The sequence below is a fragment of the Cryptomeria japonica genome, chromosome 3 (genome assembly GCF_030272615.1).
Source record: "Cryptomeria japonica chromosome 3, Sugi_1.0, whole genome shotgun sequence".
Classification (NCBI taxonomy): Eukaryota; Viridiplantae; Streptophyta; class Pinopsida; order Cupressales; family Cupressaceae; genus Cryptomeria; species Cryptomeria japonica.
The window spans coordinates 810,944,936-810,961,495 of record NC_081407.1 but is presented as its reverse complement, the minus strand read 5'-3'; positions in this window follow the sequence as shown (position 1 = coordinate 810,961,495).

Sequence of the window (16,560 nt, the reverse complement as noted above, 5' to 3'; positions counted from 1 at the left end):
AAGTAAATTTACCATTAGTTGGGATGATATCTGTCAACTCACTATCTTTAAAAGATTGATTAAATTCTTCTTGTGCTTGTGTCATCCTGCCCAATCCTCCAAATTTGTTGCTAGGGTGAAATATGGCATTGAAATCTCCAGCTAGAATGATCTTTTCTTGATTTCCCTATGGTTCATACACATTATATAGTATAAATTGGAGTTCAAAATTTGTGCTTTTCACTTCGCATTTGATCCAATTCTAGTTGGAGGAAATACCGGAAACCAAAACCTTATTTGACTTCCACATTATGCATAATCCACTTGAAGTGCCATCTACACTGTGAGCGAAGCCATACCATCCATAATAGTATTTAACAAATGAGTCTGCATTATATTTTGCGAGTTTTGTTTCGTGCATCAGAACCATGTCGGTCAATCGATTATCAATTAGGCATTTGATCATACACCACCTGTTAGGGGTGTTTAAGCCCCTAACATTCTAGGTTAAGACCTTCATTTCCCTCCAAGGGAGGGTTTGCCTCTCTTGGAGCTCAATAAGTAGGATTTGATGGAAGATTGGTTGGGTAATAAGTCATCCTTCGTGCACTTCTTGTTATTTGTCTTCTTCCTTGTTCTTGTTTTATGGGGGGGTATCATCTGAGGTTTTTCTTTGGCTTGGATGAGTTTTCTTGTATCTACCATGTCCAATTCATCTTCATTCTTTCCCTTGGGGTTTTCATGATCGAGTAGATTGGAGTTTCTTCCAATAGCTCCTTATATTCTACCAGAGCCATCCCATAACCCGCACTTTCTCCCAATTTATGGATTTCTGGTTCTTGATTTTTATTCATTAGGGTTTTTGGGTATGACTTGTGGCTCAAGTTTACCCATATTCCGCTTGTTTTAGTCTCCTTCCTTTATTGATTCTCTTTCCCTTACTTAGGTCTCCATGTCTTGTTTAGTGGAATTCTATAATTATCCTCATTGTGATTTCTCTTTCTGTATCTTAGACAATAGAATTTTAGTTCTTCAATCTCTACCAGTTGAGTCCAAATTCCAGTAGTTGTCTTTAATTTTAATATTTCAGGGATTTTGGATATTACAATTATTTGTACCATGACATATAGAATTAGATCATCATCCCTTATATCAATTTTTAGGATTTGGCCTATGTTATTTTTTATTATTCAAAGGCTCTCCTCGCACCAAAATTCAAATGGTAAAAGTGTATAACCATATCCACATGGGTTGGTCCACAAACTACATTATCATTGGATCAAAGTTTCACACCTACCTCTAGATATATACATATGAGTCTTCATATAGCCACGACTCGTTTGCCAACACCTTATCTCTTTTGGCTTCATTTTCAAATTCTACTATAAAGAATCATTTTTGCATAAAGTAGATCTCTTTAACCTTTGGCCATTTTTCGTTGGCCCATAATCTTATTGCCTTCCTTTGCACAAAATTTCCCAAGTATGTGACTGATTATTGCTATGTGTCGGAATGCAAAAATATCGTTATCTACAATATTTTCCAAATCAATTTCTATAGTTTTCTTTTTTATTTCGCTATGCTCCCTTCTTTCTGTTCCTACCTACTTTTTCACTTGCTTTTTCTCCTTTGAGGGAAAAGCCATTATTTTTCCTTTTAAATTACCAATATTTTATCAAACTAATGCAACTGTAACAATAAAACTTCCTATTGCTATGATAGAATGGAGTAGCCTTGAAATATACGCGAAAAACTAAAAAATTGTGAAACTATGGCTTCCTTCATATGAGCCCAACCATTGGTAAATACCTATTCATGGCATCCAACAATAAGTCTGAAATCAACCAAATAGGTAATCCATAGTATAGGTAACTATAAGAATTTGCCTATAGAAACCCAAGATCTAGAGACCAATGAATAGCACGAAAGCAAGGGAGAATAAGATAGCCAAGAACAAACTATATTCTCATCAAGATGCAAAAATCGACCAGCTATACAGTGTGCATGAGATTACTTATAAAGGAAAGGCCATAGGGAAATGAGAGCAAACAAACATGACATGTGGACCAATGAGATACAAGGGTAGTTAGGGATAGGTAGGAGAAATAATAGATACTTCCACTAAAGGTGGATCACCCATCAAAATTAGAATTGCCATTATGTGATAACAAGATAACACCACCAAAGGTGGGATTTCTCTTACAACCACGTTCCCTAGATATGCAATTCCCTAAGTGTCTCATAAGCAAACTACTATGAAATTATGCATTATCCTAAGTCAACCTAAGTAAAGTCTAATTACATGAGACATAAATTACACCAACACCCCTTCTTAAGTGCAATTTAGGGGAATGTAGACTCAAGCTAACAATGTAAGATGGGTGTCGACAACTGGGCCATGATAGGTACCCACGTACAAATCCAATGAAATCTCTCACAAATGGAGAAAGGGAGAAAATCCACTAGAAAAAACTCCCCCCCTCGCTCCCCCCCCAAAAAAAGAGAGATGAACACACAAAAGAACTGTCAAAGAAGAAGTACAAAACCTTGAGAGAGTAAAAAATCCCCCCCATAAGAGAGAATGACAAAGTAATTGACCCCCTAGATGAAATATCCTGCACCCCCAAGAGAGCTTGCAACCGATGAAACTTACTTTCAGCAAAGGGTTTTGTGAAGATGTCTACAACTTTCTCTATTGTATAACATTAGTACAAATCAATGACCTACTCCTATATCAACTCCTTGATGTAGTGCATATGGATCTAGATGTGTTTGGTCCTCTAATGGTGAACTGAGTTCTTCAAGATTTGATTGGAACTTTGATTGTCACAATAAAGGAATATAGGTCATGGAGTGGTAAAGCAAAGCTTTGTGAGAATATTCTAAAGCCTAATAGCCTTAGTAGTTGCATTAACAACCCCTCAATACTCAACTTTAGTCAAAGAAAGAGCAATAGCATGTTGCTTCTTGCTTTGCCAACAAATGGCATAGTAACCAAGATGAAAGCTATAACCTAAAGTGGACTTACGATCATCAAGATCACCAACCCAATCAAAGTTTGTGTAACCAACCAGGGTATGTCTTGTGCTTTCTTCATAGTGAATCCCAAAAATGATGTGTACCCTATATGTAGTGCAAGATGCCTTTGGCATCTTTCCAATGAAGCTCATGTAGTTCCTGCATAAAGCATGAAACCATGCCAACTACAAAGGAAATATCAGCACATGTGTGATTCAAGTAGATGAGACTCCCAACAAGTTGACTATACAATGTGACATCAACAAGTAAAGTGGAACACTTAGCCTCAAGCTTGATTCCTGAAAGAAAGGGAGCTAGTGCAGGCTTACAATCAACCACATGGAATCGTGCTAGAAGATCAAGAGAATACTTGGGTTGAGAAAGAGTAATTTTGGAAGATGACTGTGATATCTCAATCTTGAGAAAGTAGTGCAAGAGGCCCAAGTCAGTCATATAAAATCCCTATTATGATCAAGTCATCAACATAGTGCACAAGTAGAAAATGAGAGTCATCCTATCGCAAAATGTAAAAAATTGAATCTGAATGACACTCGATGAATCCTACAGGAAGAAGAAAGGAATCCATCTTGGCATACCAAGCCCTAGGGGTTTTCTTGAGGCCATAGATAGACTTCCTCAATTTGCAAACCGAAGAAGAATTTTGAATGAATCCATGCAGCTATTCCATGTAAATCTCCTCTTCTATATCCCTATGAATAAATTCACTCTTCACATCCATCTGATGTACAACCCAACCATGAGTTGCGACAATAGCAAGTGTCAAGCAAATATACTTCATCTTAGCTACAGGTGTAAAGGCCTCAGTGTAATCAACACTAGGAACTTGTGAGAAACCTTTTGCAACAAGAAGAGCTTTGTAATTATCCACACTACCATCTTCTACAAACATGGTCCAATAGATCAACCTACATCAAACCATCTTTCTCCTCTTATGGAGAGGGACTAATTCCCATGTGTTGTTCCTCATCAAGGAACTATACTCATCCCCCATTGTTGAATCCCACTTGAGAACCCCTAATGCTTCCTTAAAGGATTGTGGATAGAAAGCTAAAACAATATAAGCATGTGGAAGATCCTGATGTCGTGACATAGTCCTTTGAGTGTCTGAAGGATCCCCAACAAGAGAACCCATTGACTCAAGAGTTTATTGAGTCCAATGAGGTCTTGTAGGAGATGAATGATGAGTTTCCTCAACTTCAAATGGATCTTGTAGAGCCGTGAGCATGTGAATTAGAGTTGAGGTGGAAAAATCATCTAAGTCACTATCATCAATTTCCACTATGGAAGAAGGATGAGGAGAATGAGAGGCCAAGCTAGGAGAGCTTTCCTCAAAGTCAACACTCATCTCAATGAATACCTCATCTATCTCTAGATCTATAATTCTATATGCCTTAACACCCTCAAGATATCCAACAAATATGCAAGGCCTACTCTGAGGTTCCAATGCCTTGAGTTTCTATGGAGGAATGTGAGCCCATGTTGGAGACCCAAAGACCTCAAAGTGTCTAACAATCATTTCTCTACCACACCAATCCTCAAAAGGAGTCATACCCTTCAAAGCCTTGTGGGGAACCTAAATTTGGATGTGTGTGGCACAACTGATAACTTCTACCCAAAAAGATAGACCAAGCAAACGAGCATGAATCATGTAGCTAGCCATCTTCTTAAGGGTTATATTCTTCCTTTCTATGACACCATTTTGTTGCGGATTGTAGGAAACTAAGCATTGAAGATCAATCCCCTCAAGTGTACAAAATTCCTCAAGTCTATTGTTCAAATATTCTCCTACATTGTCTATGCGGGGAATCTTGACTAGCTTCCCTGATTGCTTCTCAACATCATGAGCCTTGAAGGCTAAAAATCTATCAAACACTTCACTCTTGTGAATAAGAAAGTAGACCCAATTGAAGCAGGAGTAGTCATCAATGAAGATGAGGACATAATGGGCCCTGATAAATGATGGCATTGGAAATGGGCTTGCTACATCATTGTGAACCAATTGAAGAACTTCCAAATCTCTCCAAGACTTCCCTTTATCAAACTTCTCTTTGGGAGGCTTGCCCATGGAACACACTGAACATACACCATCTAAAAAGTTGATTTGAGGTAGGCCTATGACCATGTCCTTAGAGATTACTTGTTGAAGATAGCTGTAATTGAGGTGTCCAAACTGCTCATGCCATATCTTACTTTCTGAATTTGAATGAGTGAGCAAGGCGATAGAAGGAGAACAAGGCACAAAGTGGGAGAATGAATAAATTCATGTGTTGTGATTGGCTTGTCCCGCTACTACCAAGGCATCATTATCAAGTTATTTTATCACAACTGAATTAGGTGTAAACTCAACCTTCTTTCCATTTCCATAGTGGGTGATTTGGTAGATTGAAAGAAGGTTGGTGCCCAAGTTAGGAACATAGAGAACATTCTCAAATGTTCCATCATCCATGTCAATCGAACCCTTCCCTTCAACTTCCACTTGTCTATCATCACCAATGAAAATGTGAGGTACCTTGGATGGCTCCAATGAGGAAAATTGCTCCCTTGTAGAAGCCATGTGATGAAAAGCACTCGAGTCAAGTATCCATAGTTGTGAAGAACCTGTTGTTGCCACAAATACTTGCCCTTTTCCTTTTGACTGTGAGGAAGTGGAAGGAGATGAATCCTTCTTCTTGTAGGCGGATGGCTGATGTTGTTCTTTTTAATGATGTTTTTTCAACTTGTCAATTTATTTTGAGTGGAAATGATGCTCATCATGACCAAATTAATTGCAATATGAACAAGTTGGCTTCTCCTTCTTAGGTGTATTTGCCTTCTTGAAAGAAGCTGAAGTATTGCCTTATCGCGAAGATCATGATTGTGCTCTATCTTGTTGTGTCTTTGGTTTAGACTGCTTTTGGTTCTTGTCTTTTCCTTGATTCCCTTGATTAGCCACCAAATCTTTTGACTTTAAAGACTTGAGAATCCCCATGTTGATTAGCTTTGCTTTCTTAAGTATCAACATTTCTATTAATGCATCAAATGATGGTGTAATGAATGAAGCACCTAAAGTCAACCGATGGGTTTGGAAGCTAGAAATAAAGGTTGCATACTCTAATGGAAGATTGTCCGCTAAATTGTAAACCAAATGTGCATCCTTCTTGTTAATGCCACAATCCTTGAGTTTTTCTCTTAGTTCATTTGTTTGAGTTACATAGTCTTGGATTGTATCAAAATCCTTGGGATCCAACATTGTGAGTTTATTGTCAAGCTTGTAGCCCCTAATCTCATCAACTTGTACATACAATTTCCCAAATATGTCCCAAGCCTCTTTGATTGTAGTGCATTTATCAATGCGAAAGATAAGGTCATCTGATACATACTTTATCAAAGTTCCAAGAGCCATAGAATTTTTAGTGAGCCATTCCATTTGAGCATTTGGATTAGCTTTAGGATCCGCTAGTGCTACCATTATTCCATATATGTAATGAATTAGTCATTTTCTCATTAACTTACTCCATGCTTTAATTTTTCATGATGCATAATTGTGTGGAGTTAGAAGTAGAAATTAAGAAGAACCCTTAATAGAAAATGAAAGAGCACAAGATAGAGAGAGGCACAATTACACAAGACACCCCCCAAAATTCACTCAATCAAAGATTCCCCCCCCAAAAAAAAATAAAAAAATGATTTGGAACTTTATACTTAGTGCATATACAATGGGCCACTTGCAAACAAGGGAAAAGTGAACTTCTAATTTCAATATTACAATTACCTCAAATATAAGCTACATCAGACTCAAACTAATAATGCACAAGACCTTAACTAAGATTCAAGCATGTACATGTGCCAAATGAGGCCCAAAAAGACCAAATTATGAAAGTGACATTTCTACTCAAAATGGTAAAAAAATGATATCATCACAGGAAAGCAGATGAAAATTCATACACTTTAAAAAAAAAACACAACCTAAAAAGGAGGTTGTATGAGCTTAAACAAAGCCCGAGAAGTTGCGGAATTGAGAATTGGATAGGTAAAATTGTGAAAAATTGATATTTCTACAAAATATGTCCACCAAAATCCTTAACTAACCACACCACTATGGAGAGCATAAAAAATTAGGCCAAATAAAAAAATTGCACTGAAAAAAGCTTCAAAATGACTAGGTTACGAGCCTCCAAAGTTGAGCTGCAAATCTAAAAACTCAAATGGTGAGGGGGTCAAAATTTTTTTAAAAGTATTCTGATGCAATGATGATGTTAGCATTTTGTGGGCTTAAATTTGACGTTCGTCTGACCATCACACCAAAAAACCTTCCTGCCCACGTGGTTGTCCCTACTATATGGATGACTAGCATTACGAACGACTAGAATGGTTGTACGAAATTTGTTGACATGGCGTATGGTATCAGAGCCCATGTTGCAAACATTGGGATCTCTGGTGTCGCGTGTGCCCTCTATTGTTGTGAGGTGTATCGACCTTATGTGTATGCTTGTCCTCCTGTTGCATGTGAGTGATTGAGCAGACCTTAGCTTGTGTGGAACGTGTGTGTTCACACCTTGTTTTCACCTTCTTGATGTTGGTGTTTGAGTGCTTATTTGTGCATTGTTGCTTATTGATGTCTTGGTCTACAATTACTCTTATCTTGAAAGAGGGTCGTATGTACCTTCCCTTATTGAGCGTTGTACTCTTTAGACTAACCCATTTGGATTGGTCCGTGCTTGTCTTGAATCTGAAAGTGCGAATTATGTTTGTTTAAAGATTATGATCTAGCTTAGTGTTGTCCACTTGAAGGACTTGTATGGCAATTATTGAATGCTTATTTTGCAGAAAATTAAATGATCATCACCATTCCTCTCTTCTTTCTGGAAATTAAAATGATTAAGATATGTGTAATTATCTTTGATTTGAGTTTTCTTGTTTGCAAGAGAGAAAAGGGTGTGACTTCTTGAACCCTTGTATGAGCCTTATGTCGCTTATGTTTTTAGATGATTAAAAGGGCTATGGGTTTTAAAAAAAATTCATTTTGGGTGAATGGGAGAAAACTGTATGTGTACATTTAAAAGGATTCTCCATGTGTATTTTGTAGGAGTAGCATGATTAAATTCTACCTTAGTAAGGTGCATTGCTATGCGAATAGTTGAATTATGTGAAACTGAATGGTTTGTAGAAGTATTAAAAAGAGCATGTTATTGTAGCTTTGAGAGAGTATTAATGTGTCCCCTGAAGGATTGTTTTATGTGTTTTCCGAAAAAAAATTGTCTTATGTGTTCCATTAAACCCGTTTGATTGAAGATTTATTTCAGCAAATGCTCCATTGAACTCGCTTTTGGGTATATGTAATTACCTTGATGTGTTTAGAAAGTGCGAATGGAAAAGCTTGTTTGATGTGCATGCATTAATATGTTTTATTTGGGTGATATCTCCTTGCTTATCTTTGATCGTAATGTGATCTTTTCTAATAGGTTGCAAACTATGACATGTGTCTATATTGTATTATTTATGTGAGTGTTCTTAAGAGGTCTTGCATTATCGAAAAGATTGCCTCTCTCGATCTCTGTTTTGTTTGGGAAAACTAGAACCTCCTGTTGCAACCATAATTATTGAAATGATAGGCTTATAGTGAGAAATGTGATATTATAGCGTGATCTTGATTGATCTTGTGTCTTTGTAGGAAATAGTTTGGCTATCAAACTCTCTTTCCCTTCTCTTTGCCTAATCATAAGAATTTTAGAAATGCTATTAAAGAGTACATTGATTTAAATAGAATGTTTATAAAACATGTGAAATTGTATGTTGCTTTTTGGCTTCATAGTGATAGATGAAAGTCCTAAGCTTTAGAAGTGAATTTGCTTGTCTAGTAATTTAATTATGAATGCTTAGTGAGATTCGAGAAAGATATAGGAATGTTGTTATTTCCTTATATAAAATTGTGAATTGTTAATGAATTCAGTACTTGTATCTAGAGTAAACTTGATTCAGTTATTTATATAGAAAGCATAATTGAAATCTTCTTTGTATAGATGTTAGCGTACTGAAAAGTACTCCCCGTAAATGTGACTAAACCAGTATTGGTGTATTTGTGTGTATTGTGAGAAACCAGTGCTTATTATTTGTGCCCATGGATTGGTGAAGTAATCAACCATGGAGGATATGTTGCTTATGAGTATGGGAAACCATACTGTTTATGTGATGTTGCTTATTTGTTTCCCTGCTGAGTACCAAACCTCGGGTTGTGGGTAACTCAGTATGTTAAGGGGTAGTATTCGAAGCGACCGTTCCTTGAATAGTATGGATTGGCGTACGAGTAATGTTGGCGTGAAGCGACTTTAGCTTCTCTACTTCGAGGAATGATATAGTTGTACTACTAAACTGTATCAAGGTGTACTCAATACTTTCCCTTTGATGAACCTATTTATAGGTTTATGTGTGTCAGCCTATTCCTCTTCCTTAATTGAGCAGTTTGGATGGTGATTCTTGTGTATAGTGATGGTATGATTTGGAGGATCCTTTGCCTTGTCTTCATGAAAGGTAGGTTTATTCACATGTGCTGCCAGTTAGTATGTGTTGGTGGGCATGTGGGTGGACCATAGTCATGTATACCTCTGACTTACGGCGAGTATCCTTCTAGATACGTCGCTATGCGGGATGTGGCTTGCACGTGCTTTTTCCGCGAGGTGCACTACCATGCGGGATACGTCCAATGTAGTACCCCTACCGTAATCTATTTCTAACCTTGGTTTAATCTTGATTAGTTTATCGTAATATTATGTTATGGTCAGATGTTTGATTTAACGCATAGCTGTTGATGTGGTTTCTCACTAGTTGTATGCAAGCTTCTTAGTGTACCTATTTCGTGGTATTAATATCAGGCTAACGCTTTCATTAAGTTATTATATATGTATGCATGTATGTTCTTTGGTTGCAGGAAATTTCAGGTACAATGCCGCATGAGTGCGAGGTTCGTCTTCACCTAGATTGCAGGTTTGAGTGTACCTTTTTAATCCTCAGAGTTGGATTAGGTGGTCGTAAGACCCTAGTTGACCTTAGTTGTGCTCTAGTGAGCATCGTCAGTCGTTATCGGTATTCTCTTCTTGTTTGGGTTTGCGAGTCGTCTGTTTGGTTGACCTTCTCGGTTTGCGTGCTTGGTGTGTTTGGATAAATTGATTAATTAGTCCTTAGTAATTGTCTTGATTATTTATGCGTTTGTGCATTGAAGATTAATGGGCTAAAGTAATCGGGTTTTCGTTATGCGATTTTCGTTGTTAATGGTTTGCTTATTTTAATTGGGAGTGAATTCGATTAAATGACTGATTTGGAATATTAAATGCATTTAGGATATGCTGTTGAAAGAAAGTTTTGTATTTGAATTTCAATAGATTCTATTGCATTCTGTTGGCTTTTAAAATTTGAAAGATTAAATTTGATTAAATAAGAAATCGATTTTTTTTGAATTGAAAGGCAAGTTTAATTTGTTGTATAGTGAGGAAAGGATTAATTTTGAGAATTATTTTTAAATAAAAATTTTAACTCCCAAAAATAGAATTTTTGGGTCAACTCTTCCATATAACCCAAATTTGGGGAAAAATGGAGGAATGGACATTTTTGGAGAAGATTTTTGTTGGAAAGATTTTTGGAGGTTTGGGAAGGAATTTTGCTAGATCTGACAGGTGGGCTCTCCTTCAGCTACTCCAGGAATGCGTATGAAGGTAGGATTTACCGTATTTGTTCTTCCTCGTTCTTATGAAAGTGGTTGCTTGTTGCCAAAATCCAATCTTTTGATTGTTTTCAGATTTAATTTTTGGATATGAATTGGAAATGGCTGTTCTTGATGAATTTTTGGTGTAAATCTCCCTTGGGTGCTCTCAATTTGAACTCTTTGTTAGAATTTAGATGTTATTGAGAATAATGGTTGAGTTATTTAGTTTATTATCCATTTTACCCAAGTATGGGTTTTGTTGAAGAAATGTTCATTGATAATCTTCAAATCGTTGGGGTTTTGTTATTCCTCAGTTTTTTACCCTGTTTGTGGGTGTTTGAAAACCCAGTGGTGTTTGGAATTGAGGGAAAGAGAAATATACATTTAATTTTATCATCGAACTGTGTGTTCAACGAAATTTTAAACGTATTTTGTGTTTTACAAATTGTGCGTTGTTATTTTTATTTGGACCGGACTGGGCGCGTGTTTTGTTCAGACTGTGTTTTGGGGTTGGAGGGCGGGGAGCGGAGCTCCACCCGCCCCTCCTCCCCTCTCCCCCGCACGTCCCCCTTGCCGCTCCCCCCGTTCCCTTGCCCTTCTCGCAGACCGTGGTGCCTGCGGCTCACGGCGGTGGCCGCAGGGTGCCGCGGCACCTGCGGGCACCACCGCGAGCGCCGCCGCCCCTTTTCCCTCGGCTAGGGTTAGGGCACGACCGCCTCGCCTTCCCTGTTTTTTTTGAATGCGTTTTTTTTTTTGTTTAAAGCAAGTTTTTAAAATAGTTTTTTTTATGTGTTTTTTTTTATCACTAAAAAAAAAATGCATATGATTTAATATCATGTTAATGAAAGTTAATTTTAATGCTAAGTTTAAATTGCTCTTAGTTATGATTAAGAGGCAATATCTTGCTAAATGTAAATTTGGATATTAATTAATTCTATAATGGAATTTATAAGTTAGTGATTATCCAATTTCATTTCACGACTTTTGTACCCTTTCTAATTAAGTTCTACAACCGTGAATTTTTGCAATTGAAAAGTAAGCGAAATATTTATCGTAGAAATTGAAACGATATGCTTGGAAATGATTATCTCCATTTAGATTCTCTTTCTATATTTTTATATTCCGTGATCCGTATTATGCATCTAGGATTGAAATTATGAATCTGTAGAGATTGAGTTTGAACCAGTATGTTAATGATGTTTGTTGGAGATTAAATATCTTATTTTAGTTGATTGATGGTTGTCTGAATTTTATTAATATGAAATTGGTTTAAAAACTCTTTATGGCTTTATATGTCTGTTCGATGCCTTGAACCTTCAAGAGTTAGAAAACCAAGACCAACTTATTCCTAGTTGAGGTAGATAACTGTAATCTGTTATAGATCTTGTAGAGAACTTGATCGTCTTGTAATGATTAAATCAATTTGAGAAGATAATGCCTTTCTGATTATTGCCTTGCGAGTTTTATTGTTGTGTTCGCTTTTAATTATGAAATGGCAAGAGTGCTTTGTTTGATAGGACCCTGTCGTATGGATTGACTTGGGGTACCTGTTTTAGTCCTCGATTCCGAGTTGACTATTGTATTGTGGTAGTGTCGTTTTGGTCATATCCTCCTTGTGTGTGAGTCGAATGATGATTGTGGTTGACCGTTGTTGATCAGGTCTCTAGTTAGAGTACCATCAGTAAGTGTTCATCTTTGAGTCGTGTTTGACAAGATGATTGTTTCTCTCTTCTTGTTCTCCGTTCGTCTGACCATGTGTATTCCTTGGTTTGAGTTCGTCTGAGTATAGTCTAGTGTCGTATGGGAAAGTGGCTTTCGATTGGGGGCTGCGCCCAAAGTGGCTGCTGGATAACCCGTCGAAAGTGAGTCTAATAAGTGATAACCTAAAAGTAGATTAGAATGTAATCTCTAAATAAGATAAATGTGCCTCACACATGGGACGAGTGCTATCATAGACTCGACATGCTGTGAGAAGGCCTGAAATGGCAAACCACCATCCTTGTCTTCACGAGAGGATGTGTGGGTCCACATGAGGCTTGGATGGGCCGGAAGCCGGATTAGGTTGCCAGGGTGACCCAGTGTGTGGGGCCGGGACCTATGAAGACTTGCCATGGTATCCATACCAGGTTGTGTGATGACACTTGTCCCTACGTTCGCTAGTGTGTTGTCGTTTTGTCCTGTTAGGAGTACCTTTGTGAGTCGTCCTTTGTCTCTGCCCTTGTGAGTGTCGGTTTCATGTTAGACCTTGGGTGGTGATGGCTCAGTTTTATGGATGCTCTCATGGACCTCTTGTTTTAGCTTTGATTATGTTCAGCTGGATCCTGTTCTTTTCAAGGATCGTTTATGTATTAATTGACCGATGCGGTCGTTTGTATATTGTTTATGTATCGCCTAGATGGCTGGATTGTAATTGGTGTAACCTCTTGTATTCTTAACCTTATTATTTATTAGAGGGGTCTTGCAGTTGAGCAGACCCGAAGATGTAGCCCTTTAGGGGTGAACTCCGAGATCATTATGGTGTTATGTGATGTATTCTCTTATGTTTCCTTTATTCAGCTTTATCATGTATGATTAACTTATGTTAGAATGGTTAAGTGGATAATTGGAATTAACCATAAATGCTTATTTTTCAGTTTTTTCTTGAATGCCATGTTGATCGAATGCATAAGTAGTTTAGATGAGATTTATCGTAGATGCATGTGTGATCGTCCTTTAAAATGCAATGAGTTGGAATATGAAAGAATGTAACTTAGAGTAATGAATTAGACTCAGTTGTTGTTAAGGAATTTAAATATGCTTGGAAAGATCTCTTATGTTATGATGAAATCCTAGTATATTAGAATGTTAGATGTATGGTTTGTAATTTTAAATGAAAAGCTTGAATGAAGATTATGAATGGATCTTAATGATGAGTCCTTGCTTGTGATTTACATTTCAGTCCTTTGAAAGAAATTATCCTGATTAAGAATTATCTCGTTATTAAGATATTCAGCTTTTGGATTAATTGCGTGAGTTAAGTGAATTGTGAAATTTAAGTAATCTCGTTGGGAAACTCTTTAGGTGTTAGTTGATGTCTTCCGCTATGTAATCTGAATCTTTTATATCTTGTTGCATCTTATGTGTTGTAATTTAAAAAAAATAAAAAATTTGCACTCTATTCTTGTAATTTTGGCTTATCCCTTCGGGGTTTCCTGGCGGGGCATTACATATGGACGTGTTGACATGGCAGGTGATTGGGTTACCACATGGTGGTATGGACTGTTGGCTGGAAACTGTATGGATATGACGCTTCTTGCTGACTGGATGTACAGTCCGATGATGTGTCACGTTGACTAGACAAGTCACGTGGCATGTTGACTATTCAGGTCAAATGGTGATGTGGTAGGTTGACTGGGTGTATAGATTTGACATGTTAGGGTGATGTGGTAGGTTGACTGGGTGTATAGACTTGACATGTTAGGGTGATGTGGTGTTGAGTGTGCCACGTGGCGATACGGTAGGATGATGTGTCAAGTTGTAATTGGATTCATACTATTAAGTTGGCACCGACTAGATGCTGATTTGGCAGATCTGATGAATGAGATGCTGACATGTGTGCAGAGGCGAGAAAATCAATGTATGTTTCATGGACGACCTGTTGACTATGTGAGAAAATCAGTTTGCGCCACATGACACGGTGTGGAGCCGTCAACGGTGTTTAACTGCGGGGTGGTGCCGGTGGAGAGCCAGCAATGGTCGGAGGAGTTGATGTGCTAGTTGGAGGATAAGTGGTAGTAGAGGGGTAGAGACCGTATAGGTGGTGCCACTGTCTGCCGGTCCCGCCAAAGACAGAGCCGGAATAAAGCTTGTTGGGAGTCAATGGGTATATGCACTGGTGAGAACACATAATGGAGGCCGACAGAAGGATGACGTCGACAAACGAGCGTTGAGGGAGTATGGGAAGCATGGGAGTTGTCTAGTATTGTCCTTGCAAAAAGCAATAGCTAGGAACGGGGGTGGGGGATTCTTAACGTCGAACCCCCTAATTTATTTTTTTTAATTTATAAAATAACATAACTTTTTAAATAAATAAAAAAATTGTGAATATAAATAAAGAATTTGATAAATAAATATTCTCAAAAAAAAAAAAAAAAATTTAAAAGAAACAAATCCATACCGTCGCAGGTAGGTCGAGCAGTACGGCTCAACCTACTAAATTTTGTTTGCCTTAAAAACAACTTTTGCTCAATATAGGCAAATTTATAGTCAAAATTTACGGAAACAACCTCTCGGATGCAATGGTGGGCTCAAATTCAATGTAGGATGCTCCAAACTTGCTACTCCTCGGATCTGAAAATGTGTAAATCTACAAATGCACCAAGACCTCTCCAAGATAACTATGCAATGGCACCCAAATGGCTCTAACACCATGTAATAATTTGCCTATAGCAACCCAAGATATAGAGGCCAATGAATAGGACAAAGTAAGAGAGAATGAGATAGACAATCTGAACAAACTTTATTCTCATCAAGATGCAAAAATCAATCAACTATATAATGTACATGAGCCTTCTTATAAAAGTGAGGCCATAGGGAAATGAGAGCACACAATCATGACATGTGGCCGAATGACATACAAGGGTAGGTAAAAGAAATAATAGATAATTTCACTAAAGGTGGATCACCCACTGAAGGTGGAATTATCATTCCACTATAACTATATATGAAAATGTGATAACAAGATAACACTATCAAAGGTGTAATTTCTCCTACATCCATGTTCCCTAGATATGCAATTCCCTAAGTGTCTCATATGCAAACTACTATGAAATGCATTATCCTAATTCAACTTAAGTAAAGTGTAATTACATAAGACATAAATTACACCAACAGTAACATTAAATGTACACAACAACAATACATGGGTGATGCACCACTTATACATAATATAAATTACTAACATGAAATAAATATAGATTACAGACATAAAATTATGTTAACAAATAATACATGTATATAATTCATTCTTATTCACTTTCACTTGTTAATTTTTCACTAATGAGTTCAATTCTTACTAGTTGTTAGATGATTGACTTGAAAGAACCTTGGCTCATTACAATTTGGTAATTATTTACAATATCATAGTTGAAAATTTATATACATTATACATCATTCATATTTTCACCCACAAACAACAATTGTAGGGCTCATTCTTTATTTACTTTTCATTAACTTAATATATGCACAATTATAAAGTTTTTGAAATTTTCAGATTTATTTAAGGTTGCTGGTTTTTGTTAGTTTCATTAGATGAAATGGATTTACATAAGAATGTATTTGGTAATTAATCTATATAATACGTAAATTTACCTTCTTTGCAAGATCTATCATTAGGTTTTAAAAACCAAACCCATACTTTAATACACAAGTTGTACCTAAACATTAAATCTCTACAATTCAACTTGTAAGCAAAATATATTATGGACTTTTAGAAGCCTTATAATGATGAAGTAGAAATTGGATATAGTGCATGAAAAAAAAGAGAGACTAAATCAATCAATTTGAAGTTTTTCATGGATTTCCAAACCTTTAAAAACAAGTGCTATGTAATGGTGAGTACTTGTTGTTTTGATATTGTAATAGAAGTAATAAATGTAATAAGATAAGTCTCTAAGATTATATATTTCTTAACTATTATTATCTTTTTAATGTTAATAAGAATGGTTGTTTGAGTTAGTTGATTATTAGTCTATTAGTAAAGCTTTATGAAAGTGAAATCATAACGTTGAAGTAATATAATTTAGAAATAGAGATTATCAATGTGATTTTAATTTTAATTGTAACTTAGAATTATATATATTGTAGGTTAAAGTTATAGGTATGTAATT